This window comes from Sturnira hondurensis, unplaced genomic scaffold (assembly GCF_014824575.4).
Source record: "Sturnira hondurensis isolate 20B ecotype Veracruz unplaced genomic scaffold, ASM1482457v3 Scaffold0022201, whole genome shotgun sequence".
Lineage (NCBI taxonomy): Eukaryota > Metazoa > Chordata > Mammalia > Chiroptera > Phyllostomidae > Sturnira > Sturnira hondurensis.
Window position 1 is genome coordinate 1,309,052 of NW_028094832.1, and position 14,147 is coordinate 1,323,198.

Below are 14,147 nucleotides of genomic sequence, written 5' to 3' on the forward strand. Positions count from 1 at the left end.
GTTTAACATAGACTAACCCAATTTAATAACTCTGAAAAGAGGTTAAAAAATTACTAACTTGTAAGAAGTCTAAAGGAACAATTTTAAGAAAGTAAAACTTTCCTTTTGCTAAAAACTTTTATATAGAACATTAAAATATTAAAAGTTAGTGTGTATGATATTGCCCCATAAAGCTCACACAGGTGAATTTAGGTATGAGTAACCTTAGTAAAGAGTCATTAAATAGTCACGTTAAATGACATTATTTAGAAAACACAGTCGATTCTTTAAAATTAACATTATACAGGTGACACAACAGTGCTGCACGACATGAGGAAGCACTGAGTCACCCACGGAAGAACATTAGGGACAAGGTTCCTCTTATCGCCATGCGAAAACCAGACTAACTAAACCTGCAGCACTCACCACGTGAATAGCCGTTGGCAGCATTGAAAGGTGTGCCAAGAGTATGGAGGGGACCCGGAGGGACCTCTCTGTCCTCAGATCCCTCTAACTGAGTGGCCCTGGACACACCAGTGCCCAGGGTCACAGTTTCTGCATTTGTAAAGTGGCTGAATTCGGTCAGCGATTTCTGACACCCAGACCTCAAATGCATTACAATGCATTAACCAAGACCTGATAGAACAGAGGGTACGTAGCTTTCCTTTCTTTGTTTTCAAGAGCGATCACTCACTGCCATTAGTTGGACATCCCAACAACACCTTTTCCCTGTCTTAGAGCACATTTTTTATAATTATGGCTCAGAAGGCAAGTTTTAGCTAAAACGTTGGACCTGAACGGTAAAGAAACCTACCACTTTACACAAGTGATAAACATATACATATTTTTTTCTTTTGATTTGATAGGCTTCTTGGGTGACAATTACCTAAGGCATGCTTCATAATTCTGATCCTGCTCACAGGTATTAATAGTGTATTTACTCAGTAAATTTATTAGGACTAGTTGAACTTTTTTGGAAAGTCAGTGGGGTAAGCACAGTCAGATGTTGCCAGTGAGCAGTGGGCAGTTTCCATAGGCGGGGTCAGGTGAGGGATACTGGCGAGGAGGACAGAGAGCGGGGAGTGGGGAAGGAGCATGCAACTGCGAGCTGGGAGGTCTGCATCCTGGTTCCGGGGCTGCTACGGATCAGCCTCGATCAGCCTCGGCCACTCCATCGCTCTTTTCAGGGCCTCTATCTCCTCATCTATACAACGAAGCTCTCTCTCTCCATCCTCTTACTTGTCCAGCAAGTAAAAGGGAAAATCTGCCCTGTGGGATGTAGCTTTCGTTTTAGAGTCCGACTCTCAGGAGCACTGGAGTCAAGACTGCCCAGTCAGAAGTTCAGTGTACATCGGGTCCCAACTGTCGATCAGGTCAAGACCTGTAGCTAACCTGTGGCTCTGTTTGGAAACTGAGCGAGACATCCACCCACCTGCGGAAAAGAGCTCAGATAAACCAGTGAAATACTGTTACAAAGACCATCACCATCATTAAGGGTTTTCCCCCCAAACCTATTTAAATTTCTCGGCTCTGATTTGATCAAATATGAACATTTAAAAAGTAATCACACGTAATACTGGTGTTATGGGGGGAATCGTGTCCCCCTCTCAAATTCACATTCATAAGTCCCAACCACCCCAGTACCTCAGCATGTGATCTTATTTGGGGACAGATCTCTGTAGAGGTAATTCAATTAAAATGAGACCATTGGGGTGGGCACTGCACTGGTATGACTGGTGTCCTTATAAAAAAAGGCAACACCAGGTGAACACAAAGATGGCCACGAACAGAGGCCTGGGACAGATCTTCCTTCACAGCCCTCAGAAGGAACCGCCCTGCAATATCTGGTTTTTGGACTTCCAGTCTCTGGAACTGGGAGGCGACACATTCCTGTCATCCAAGCTGCCCTCCTGTGGTGCTTTGCTACAGCAGACCTCGCAGGCTAACACGACCGGCCTCCTCTGACCAATGATTGTGTGTTACATCATGCATCCTACTATGCGTCAACCCCCACATAAACAAGTCAAGGTGCTCTAGAGCTAAAGAATGTGAGAGCTGGGAGAAAGGAGCATTAGAGTGGCTGACAATGGGGAAAAGCCATCAGCAGTAATATTTTTTTTAGTTATAAAAGATTCTCCTGCTCTAACAGACAATATAGAACACAAATGATTCAACAAAGGACGTGAAATATAAAAACAAAAACCTAAAGAAGTTGGGTGATGGGGACAGCACACACCTGGGAGTGCCCACGGCCCTCATTCAAGTTATTGTGTGCGCTGACCCACCGTGAGAGTCGGTCCAGCTCTGTTACCTTGCCCTCTCCCCCACAGACGCCCCTCTCTGAGCATCCATAATAGACCTTCTCATTAATCCTAAGGACTTTCCCCCAGTAAAAACAAATCCAGGAGTAATGTGTTATTTCTTATCATAAAAAGCCAGGCTACACTGACTCTCACTATTAAAGCACTTCATCAAAAATACAAGGAGATGCTAAGGAACCGTCACGGTGAATGCATGTTAAAACAAGCACTCATTACATCGAGCAATTGATAGAGTCTCCAAACATGAAATTCAGAGCGGATCCAGCACTATTATTCCCAAATGCCTCATCTGGCAAAGTTTAGAAGTGAGTACAACTTACAAAGCCACTCTGAAGGAAAATGAAAATGTTCCAAACCTATATTAAAATCAATCTCTATTATCTTTGTTTTTTTAACAAGCTTAGAATTAAACATGGTTTCTAAATACTAACTGTATTTGTGACTCAAACAGTGTAAGAAATAGGAAGGAAGAAAGCCTTTTGAATTAACTACCCAAGTTAGGCCAGTGGATGTGGCCCCAGAGGAAACAGGATTCTGCAAGACTTAACTTTTCAAAGATAATGTGAGAATGTTTGGTGGGAACTGACAGACCCCTGGTTCTGGCAGAGTTTCCTGTGTTCAAAACAGTGAGGAATGGAAATATCTGTTGCCAAGCCCAATCAGGGTTGAGCCGAGATTTGTAACTTGGATATGAGCAGTTAATGAACGTTTTTCCTCCTTCGTATCTGCCACGCTTCATAGTTGCTTCTCTGTATGTTATTTACATTAAACTTGATCTGCCTAACTTTCCCATGAGAACCAAAAGTAATAATGCAGGCTTTATAGAGCCATGCAATATATCCTTTCTGGAGGGGAATAAATAAAAAAATCTAGTTGTTGGTCCCATTCCCATTGTGCACACCAAACTTGAGTCTATTATTCTATTTCACAATATTCAAACATTCTTAAATGAAAAATTTCTGTGTCCGATGCAGTTCTTGGCATTCCACATTATTTGATCATGAACATGTTCAAAATGTTGCCAGCCTTTTCCATCCGTCAGGATGTCCTGAACGGGAAAGGAGCTGAGGATGGTCCTGCAGGAGGAGAAAGGGCTGGCACTTGCGTTACCCTTTGTTTGCATAGTCAACACAGAATGTTTGAATATTTCAGAAGGTTTGAATATTCACCCCCCGTTCATGGGATCCCTGAAGTTTCCCATGGTTGAGAGAGGAATCAAGTATGAAGACTTTAAAAACAATGTCCTTTCCAGCTGTCGGTCCATAATTCAACACAGCGGCTCTCATAATTGCCTGCTGAGATAGGGCAGCTGGGGTGCTTGTTGGAAACACAGACCCCCAGCCCTTCTCCTTGGAAAGCGGGTGCTGTATGTAGGTGGGGTGGGCCTCCGGGGCTCCTTCTGATAGGCGGGTTGGGGAAATACTTCAGTCTCTGACTCTTAACCTTGGCTGGATATTGGAATCACTTGGGATTCTAACTTTATTAGTCTGGGCTGTGGCCTGAACATCTGGACTTTTAGACACTTTCAGGTGACTCTAATGGTAGCCACCGTTGAGAATCACTGACACGACTGAAACAACAGTCAGTGAAGTGGAACGTGTGTGCAAGCAACAGCTACCATCCCCTCTGAGATGCTGAAAGTGCTTTTACGTACATGCATCTCATTTGGGTCCTTGACCTGTGGGGGTGGGAAGAGTGGGTGTTATCTTTCTTTTATAGATAAGCAATCAAAACGCCGAGAGAGGTGACGAGGCTTGATGGAAGTCCTACTGTCTCCGGAATTACGGAATTGGTCAGATGTGTTTTAGTCACTCTTTACCCTACCGGTGGTCTTTTGTTCCTTACTAGGTATCCAGCTTTCAGAGTCTCCCTTTAAAAGTGAAACAAAGCAAAACAAACAAGACAAAACTTTTGGTTGCCTGGAGCTTCTTTTACATGAAAACTGTTATGAATAATAACACCAATAGCAAACACAGCAGCTTTCATTGGACATTTTCTACATACTACACTGAGTACTCTGCATACAGTATCTTAATTGTCTTAAGGATTCTTTAAGGTGGGTTATATTTCCATTTTCCAGGTGAGGAAACTGAGGCTCAGAGAGAAACCTGCCAGAGGTCACATCCCTACTAACACTATTCATACTCCACCTAAATCTCTTCTTATTTTCCTTGTAGCCCACCAAATTTCAGCAAGTGGCTGAAAGGAAAGAGTCTGATAGAGTATTTCAGAGAAAGTATTAGGGACAGCTTTCCTGAATGGTATTGTCACTTATAATGCAAAAGTGATCGAATCTTTTAAGAAAATTCTAGAGCCAGCCATTCAAAACTACGAGCATCTAGCGTTTGAGGAGTCAAATTGGAGAATTATAAGTTTAATTCTTAACTACCTGGTTTGTCTGTGCCTAAGGTTAATCCTGCCTTCCCAGACATAGTCACAGTGGACTGATTTGGCATCAGAAGGCTCGGGCCTGGATTCCAAATGCGTTTAATTAGCTGTGGGGTCTTGAGCCAGTCACATCCAGGATGTGGCTGAACGCTCTGGGAGAATCAGGCCCAGTTGGAACATTAATCAATATTCTCATATATATATTTTTCTAACGTTTCCAAAGTACTGACTTTTATTTTTCTGGCTATGTCCATTGTTGTTGCTATGGTTCTTGTAAACATTATTATTGTTAGTATATAACTGAGGTATATTATACTAGATACTGGACAATAAACTATTTTTGTATTTATTTATATGTTATATTTTATTTTATTTATAAACCAAATGCTTAGTACAGAGCCTGGTACAGGGTAAGCAAATAATCCTGGACATCATCACCACCACCCTCATCGTCATTATATCAATTATTTTCTAGATTGTAATTAATCACCAACTAGTGCGGGGAAACCATTAAAATAGTAACAGGTGATACTGACTATACACTTAATCCTTCATGTGGACAGAATTTATTTTTATTATTTCAAAGCGAATCAAGGTGAGAATCTGGTTCCTAGGAGTACAAGACCTGTTTAGGTATATAAACTCTCCACAGAAAGTAGGTACTATTTTATGATGCTATGGATAGAGAGAAAGATGGAAAAGGACAGAATTTATTTGTCTCTTCAGTTTTGAAGATTGAATCCTTGTTTCGGAGTGTGAGGTTACGTAAACATTAAGGAGAACTCAGTCTTGGATTTACACTACAAAGGCGTTGAGACTACTGGGTCAACCAGCAGAAGCTTAGGCTATGCACCCTCTACCATATGTCTTGATTTCTTTAACAGATAGTGACTGAGTGGTTACTATGGGCTGGGCACTGGGAGTCCAATGATGACCAAGGCCTCTACCCTCACCGAACACACTTTCTAGTTGGCACAAAGACAAAGGACGAGCACACAAACAGATGAGCAAAACAACAGCTGTGTTGTTTCTAACTGGTTCGGGAGGAATCCACTTCAGATAGAGAAGTCCAGAGAAAACGGAAGCTAGAGGAGTAGGAAGAGGCCAGCTATTCTCAGTGTGGCTGACAAAAAGCATTACAGGGACAGACTCATATATCCAAAGTCTCTGAGGTGGGGGAAAGGTTGGTGCCATTAAGAAGCTGGAAAAAGTCAAGTATAATTGGAGTGTCTAAAGCATGGGAGACAGGCTATGACGTGAGGCTATATAGGCTCTTCAGGGACCAGGACACACAGCCCCCTTGGGGGTTGGTAAAGAGCATGGATTTTACGTCCAATCGGAAGCCAACGAAGACTTTTAAACAGAGAAGTAGCATGATCTGATTTGTGCCTTAACATAATCCTATGGTGTGTAAAGAGAGGAGTTGAAGACAACGATGCCCTTTCTCTTCCCAAATAATACTTGTTAGAAAAGCTCAAAGTAATCTGTGTATTTTTAAAAACATTTTAAAAATGTTTCATTTATTTATTTTTAGAGAGATTGGAAGGGAGGGAGAAAGAAAGGGAGAGAATACCAAAGGGTGAGAGAAACATCAATTGGTAGCCTCTTACGCGCCCCCAACTGGGGATCCGGCCCGCAACCCAGGCATGTGCCCCCACTGGGAATCAAACCAGTGGCCTTTCAGTTCACAGACCAGCACTCAGTCCACTGAGCCACACCAGCCAGGGCTAATCTGTGTATTTTTAAAGCAATCTTCCATGGAGATAATCCTGCATATTTTTGAAGACTGGTAGTTTGTCTACATTCTAAACAAACTTGTATATCCACCTTATAGATAGAGCATCAAGCTCTATCCTGCCCAGCTGAGGACAGGAAGGCATTTCCTGATTCTTTTTGTCAACATAAAAGATAACAGTCCTTTCAAATCACTGTCTGTGAAGTCCATGTCTTCAGGTGTCTCTTTCATCAGAAGAAGGTGATATGTTAAAAGTGAGCAAGATCCAGCTAGTGTGTGATCTCACTGAGTCCCAGGTGGAGCATTAGGCATTGCGAGCTTTTGTTTACTGGACAAGTGCAAACAAAGTGCTTTGGTGCACACCTAAGATAGTTGATCGGCATACCAGTGTCACTGCCCTGCCTGATAGAACTCTTAGCAAACCTGATATACGTAAAAGTTAAGACACTGCCTGGGCCAGCTCAGAAATAGATCCTCCATCCCCATATGGTCTTGTGTTTCCATTGCTCAGACAGGGCCAGGGAAATAGTCACGCTCTGTATAGTGCAGAGTTGAACATGCACAGATGTAAATGGACAACTCACATACTCTCACTGTTCTAAAAGTCAAACTCTCTTTGCCCCATGAGAGTTTTCTTTTCAGGTTTCAGTTCAACGTGAAACGCATTTCTGTGGTTGAGTCATGAACTCCAAAAATACAGGCTTGTCATGGAAATGCCGACAGACGCCTCACTGCAACCGCGCTCCTGGGCACGGCTATAGTCATCAGTTTTAATGAGCACTGTGAATATCGCCTCCATCAGAATGGTTGCCCTGGGCTGACGTTCAGGGCTGTGCACAGGTGTTCTCGGCCAAAAATGTAAAGTGGGTTATTACATTATCAACGAGGCACAGATGCGCTTTCTGTCTGAACTCGAGGTGCTGTTCCTGCCAAGTGCATACCTCTTTCAGTGGGCCCAGATCTGTTTGTATCAGAATGCTGTTCTAGCTCAGTGAACCTGAGAACTGCCTTCTGCTTCCCCAGGACATAACTTTAGAAAACACACTTAAGAATGCGAGAAGGCTGGGCTCTCCATAGGCAGGAACAGGCGTTTTAAGAACACAAAACTCATCCCGCAACCTTCTGGGGTTTCTTTATTTTCGGTGAAAGTTTCAGCCACTCCACTGCACAGTCATTCATTGACTCATCAGGTTTTTCTTGGGCACCTGCCCAGTGCCAGGTACCCTGAAGGAGTCAAAGATGATTCTGCCAAGGACTTTGTCCCAGGGCACCCTGCAATGATTTCTCCTGGCTCTGCCCTTTTCCACAAACTTCTTACAGGATTGTCTTTCAAATTCATGTCTCCCTTGCATCTCCCTACAGTGTTCTACCATCATGGTGTTTTCCCACAGAGAAGGATATTTACCTAATTTTACATCCCTGGCATCTCTTTCTTTCCTAAGTTTGAAACCTCCACTCACTGAGCTTTTTGTTACTCATCTCTGTCTCTGGGGTCAATGTGGCTTGAAGCCGATATTCCTTAAAGCTGGCCACTGCGGGTCCTTGCAGTTAGCCCAGTGTCCTATGTTGGCACTGCCAAGCCAGTGTGGATACCTGGGTGCTGAGAAGGCCCCCAAAAGGCCATCACCAACATGGCACTGTGTGGGCTTGTGCTCTTAATGTGAAGTCACCCATCAGGGACAGAACAGTGGCTCAAGGAGGAAAAACAGGTTTTCCTCTCCGAGAGAGAGTGGGTTTTGAATTGATCTTGACCCTGAGAGTGATACTACCTTGGTGTCCAGGAAAATTGCTCTTATATAGGAGTTAAGTGGTGAGAAAGGAGGTCAGTGCACTGGCCACGATGCAGCGTCCCTACTCTCATTTCGGTTTTAAGCACAGAGATGAACAGACAGAAGTAAAACCCTGGGAAATGTGTGAGTGTGTGTATGCATGAGCTTGGAGAAGTGCATAGTGTTTTCGTGAGCTTCTGAGAGAACCCAGCTGAGGAAAAAGACAGGAAAAGCAGGGTCATAACAGAATTACTCAGTCCTCTGTACTTTTGCTTGTTGTCTGTACCTCCACTCCTAACCATAGATGACAGAAGGATGCTGAAGATAAATGGGAGCTCTTTTCCCCCATTTCCTGTCCGCCTACACCCTGCCCCCACGCCTGCCTGTAGTCCCCACCCCAGCCCTCCCCATTCCCATTCTCGTTCTGACTGATGGCTCGGGGGTGGCAGCGTGAAGGGACGGCTGGCTGCGTTTTCCCTGCTGTCTGTCCCCACACCCCCCAGGGACGTGCTGCTGCTGGGGAGTCCAAGACTGTGATTCCTGCAACCCCATCAGAGCCCCACAGATTGGGGCCAGCAGAAGTGCCTTCCTGACGAGGAGCTGTTCTACATGGCTGACCTCGTTATGAAGTGAATCTCTTGACAGGCAATTTGCTTCCGTCACTTGTACCTAGAAAGCCTTTGCTACAACTGTGAAATGCACCCCATCCTCTCTTCTCCCAGGCTTAGCTTTCATGACATGTTCTGCTTCCACTTACTGGAACTGCCCCGTTTGCATTTCCATTTGGTGCTTGAACTAACTGTTCTGATCCCCTCTCCTTTCTCCTAGGCAGATAGACACGTTTTGTAAGTGGGAGGAAGGCAAGGACATAAGGGACCCAACAGATGATAATAGAAAGTAAATGTCAAAATGACATGCCTCTGGCTCGGGAAGACTTGGGTGGTACAGTACCACCCCCTTCTCTCCACTGAGATCTGAGTTTGGGTGAAATACAGAAATGGAAATATGATTTTTTTTTTGTCTAGAGATTTAACATTACCATCTTTTGTCAGACAGACATTTTGGACAACACATTAATGTTTACAAAGCCCTGCCCTGGCTGGTGTGGCTCAGTGGATTGAGCGCGGGTCTGTGAAACAAAGGATCACCAGTTCGATTCCCAGTCAGGGCACATACCTGGGTTGTGGGCCAGGTCCCCAGATGGGGGCATGTGAGAGGCAACCACACACTGATGTTTCTCTCCCTTTCTTTCTCCTACCCTTCCCTTCTCTCTAAAAGTAAATAAATAAATTCTTTTAAAAAATAAAAGCACTCATTTAAAAATATTTACAAAGCCCTTTTTGGAATGTTACTATTTTGCAGATTCAAAACAAGGCACATAAGAAACTGGTTAATATTATTATATTTGTAAATCAAATGTATAGACCATATTCCCAAGGGGAAGAGGGAGGCAACTCTAAGATGGTTAATATGATAAATTAAGTAATATTTTAAAATAATTTAGATTCAAATAGGAATCCTTTCCAATGAATATATCGTAGTTGAAAAATTACATTTCTTCAATTTTCATGAAAATTGAAAGGAACATTATGAAAATAGTATCCTCTGATCTCTTCTTTTAGTATTTTTAAAGCATTATATTATTCAAATAAACATACATATTATAGTTAATCTGTGATGAAAGAAAGTGGTTGTTTTTTTTTAATGTTATTTTGTTCAGAAATTAAAAACTGGGCCCCGACCAGTGGGGCTCAGTTGTTGGGCGTCATCCTGCGAAGTCAAAGGTCGCCAGTCCGACTCCAGGCAAAGCACGTGCCTGGGTTGCCGGTTTGGTCCCCAGTCACGTGAGTCTGAGAGGATGCCAATCACTGATTCTCTCTCACATCAATGTTTCCCTCCCTCTATTTCTCCCTCCTTTCCCTTCTCTCTAGAAGTAAGTAAATAAAATCTTAAAAAAAGAAATTAAAAGCCAAGGAAAGAATAATTGAAAGAGCCAAGATTTATAGTACTACTAAAAGCTGTTAAAATGACGAAAAGTTGGCTTAGTCTTTAAAAGAGCTTACCATCCCAACAAAAGTCTTCCCCCAGTCAATAAAGTTTTGACTCATTTTTAGTGTAAGGAGCACCTTTCGTGGGACCCAAGAGCTCTATGACAGAAGGGAGAGTCAATTCCCAGCCATATTTTTGCCAGGCGTGTCTTTTTCCCCCATTGAATTCATAATTCACTTATGCAGTTAACAATGATGTATTAAGTCCAGTGTGTGTTGGGTTCCGGAGCTACAGTCATGGGTAAGACAGACCCAGGCCTGCCTCGTGGAGTGGACAGTGACAGGCAGTGAGATGCGCAACGCAAGGAAACGAGGCCCCGGGGCGGGGAGAGGCTGTGTTATTTATGGGGCCTTCAACAGGAGCAGCTCACAGACCCACGGGAGGGGGTGCATTTTGCCCTTGCTCTGAAAGAAGATTTCTGGACTTCCTCTCCTTCTGCTGATACCATTCATTTGACATTTGAGGACAGTTTACACAACTGGCAGTGGCAACCCTGTCCCTTCCTAGAATCTTGGCATTGTTCTAGACACAGTGAACACCCTGTGTATGGTGGATTAACTTTGGTTCTATTTGAACTTCCCTAAGCACAGGTATCGGTCTTGAATGACCCCCAGCTCTCCTGGAACACGGGCACCCCAGTTGGGGCAGGAGCAGCACCCCCCCCCCCAGACAGCAGTCCCTGAGTGCTGCCCAGTCCTAACATGTACATGGCCAAGGTAACAGAGGTGAAGAGGAAAAATACCAGGCTGTTTGCATGGGGACACGGTAACCATGAGATGAGCAAACATTTCATTGTGTTAGTTGAGGTCAACGTGAAACCTGTTGAAACCTCTTACCACAACTTCCATGACATTTGATGCATGCCTTTCTGAAATACCTCAAGCTGAGCTTGTTGCTCTGAGCTGTCAGAATGTTCCATTCCGGTAATCATTCAACTCGTGGTGAGTTCTGTCTCTGTGAAGGGCTCTGGGAAGTGCAGCTAAAATGTATAAGGGGAACAAAAGAGTATGAAATGAAAACTGGAAACTGTGAGTCAGTAGACAGTGAAAACAGTCTGAAAAGGCTTTCTGGTTTTGGTTGATTACAGACTGAATTTACGATCCAGGCGGAGGGAGACCCACCCATACTGCCCATGCACGCCTTAAAATGGTCCCCTTCACAAAACAAGGAGCTACAGGGGCAGTGATCTTGACCTGTGGAGTATGGTAATCTCAGAACCTTGCAGCCTGAATTTGCGACCAAGCTGTGTGTGACGCTGGGCCCAGGCAAGGATCCGCTAACCTTCGGAGCCAGGCAGCTCTCAAACAGGGCCTGGATGCTTCAAGAATAATCTCAAGCCACAGCTCTGGCGTCCTTTTTCATTTACCTCTGACAAGGGTGTGCTAGCAAAGCAAAATATCAAGAAGTCGTAATTCTGCAGAGGAAGGGAGCCCAGGATTTGGAGTTCTGGGGTTTGAATCATGGCTCCACTTTTAACTCCGTGATTTTGGGCAAGTCACTTAACCTCTACAAGCCTCAGTTTCCAAATCCGTAAAGTGGAGGTAATACTATCTGCTCAGGTGTTAATTGTGAGGATCCAATGAGATAATGAATATAAATTACTTAACATATGGCCCAGTTCATAACTGTTCAATAAATATTGTTATTTTTATTGATAATTATCTCAACTCGATGGAAAAAAGAAATTAATGCTTCAAATAGGCTTCTTTAGTTTTGCTCGTTCCAAAAGTGGCTTGATCCAGCATAAGCAAGAAGTTATGCATCCAAACAAGTAAAAAACGGCACAGCCAGTGGTCATTAATTCACTTATTTGACCAGTGTCGGTGGAGCATTTTCTATGTGCTCAGCAATGGGCGAGGCGTTGGGGAGCAGAGATAAGAGTAGCAGTTCCCGTCTCCCAGGAACGTGAGTCCGGAGGAGCAGATCCGTCAGTGAGCCGACGAGGACGGTACCGCGTATGTGCCTAACAAATGCAGTTTGGCAGACCTATGCCTCGAAAACACAGAGCAGAAGAGAGAAGGATACCGAAAGGATTACACACTCACTAACGCTGAACACTCCGATTCTAAGGGAATGGATGAGGAAAGTCAGGAACGGAAGACAGACTACTTCAGGCCCTGCTTCACAGCCTGCCGAGTTCCCAGCCTTAGGGACTCACATGCCCCCCATCCTTATGGGGGTCCTTATTTGGTGTCTAAGATGAATGTTGGCCTCAGGTTCAAGCCATGTGGGCAGCCAGGGGAGCTTTGACCACAGGCCTCAAGTCTGTTAGCTGCCCTTCTGCCCGAATTCCTTGAATATATCTAATGTTTCAGATCAGAACTGAGCCCTTTCTTCCTTGTATGTATTGAAAGACTCTAGTCCTGGCTGAACTGATGAGCTCCCTGCCCCTTAGGCTTTTAAAAACAACAACTTTATTGAGATATAATTCATGTAGTGTACAATTCACTCATTTAAAATATAAAACTCAATGACATTTAGCATTTTCACAGCTCTGCTCCACCATTGCCACAATAAACTTCAGAATATTTTCATTATCTCAGAATGAAACCCTGTACCCCTTAGCTGTCACCCCAGTACTCCCATCCCCCCATCCTCTGGCAATTATTAATCTACCTTCTGTCTTCATAAGTTTGCCTACTCTGGACATTTCATACACATGGATGTTATGGACTAACTTATATTCCCCAATGTGGCTGTATTTGCAATCAGGGCCTTGAAAGAGGTAAACAAAGTCATAGGGGTGAGGTCCTGATCCAATGGAATTCATGTTCTTATAGGAAGAGGGAGAGATACGGGGGACATGCGTGCACAGAGAAAAGGCCACAGAAGGGCATAGCAAGAAGATAGCCATGTACAAGTTAAGAAGGGAGGCCTTAGGGAAAACCAAACCCCTTAACACCATGATCTTGAACTTCCAGCTTCTAGAACTGTGAGAAAATAAATTTCTATTGTTTAAGCCAGTCAGTCTGTGGTATTTTGCTATGGTTGCTGTGGTTGTCCAGTAGATGGATATAGAAGATTCATACAATGTGTTTTCAAGGTTCAATCCACATCATAACATGTATCAGTACTTCATTCCTTTTTGTCGATGATAAATAATATTTTATTTATGTGACTGTACCACATTTTGTTTTTCCATATATCCGTTGGTGGGCATTTGTGTTATCTCCCCCCTTTAGCTATTATGAATGATGCTGCTATGAGCATGTTTGTACCAGTTTTTGTGTAGAAATGTTTTCATTTCTCTTGGATATGTATAGCAAAGACTAGAATTGTTTATAGGTCATAGGGAAGCTCTATGTATAACCTTTGAGAAACTGCCAAACTCTTTTTTAGAAGTAGCTATGCCATTTCACATTCTTACCAGCAATAAATGAGGGTTCCAATTTCCCTATATCCTTGTCAACATTTGCTATTGTCTGCCTTTTTTATAGCCTAGATCTGGTGGGTGCAAAGTGGTAGTTCACTGAGGTTTTGATTTACATTTTTCTAATAACTAATGATGTTGAGCATTTTTTCATATGTTTATTGCCATTTGTGTATCTTCCTTGGAGAAATGTTTATTCAGATCCTTAGCTCCTTTTAAAATTAGCAATTAACTTTTAACTTGACTTTTTAAATATTGAGTTGCAATCATTCTTTATATATTCTAGGTATAAGTTCCTTACTAGACATATAAATTACAAAAAAAAAATTGGTTCCATTCTGTGTGTCATCCCTTTACTTTCTTGACAGTATCTTTTAAAGCACAAATATTTTAATTTTGATGATGTCCAACATACCTATTTTTTCTTTTGTTGCTTCTGTTTTCAGTGTCTTATTTAAGAAAATATTGCAAAATTTAAGGTCAGGAAGAGATCCTCATGTTTTCTTTGTTTTTTAATCCTCACTCAAGGATATGTT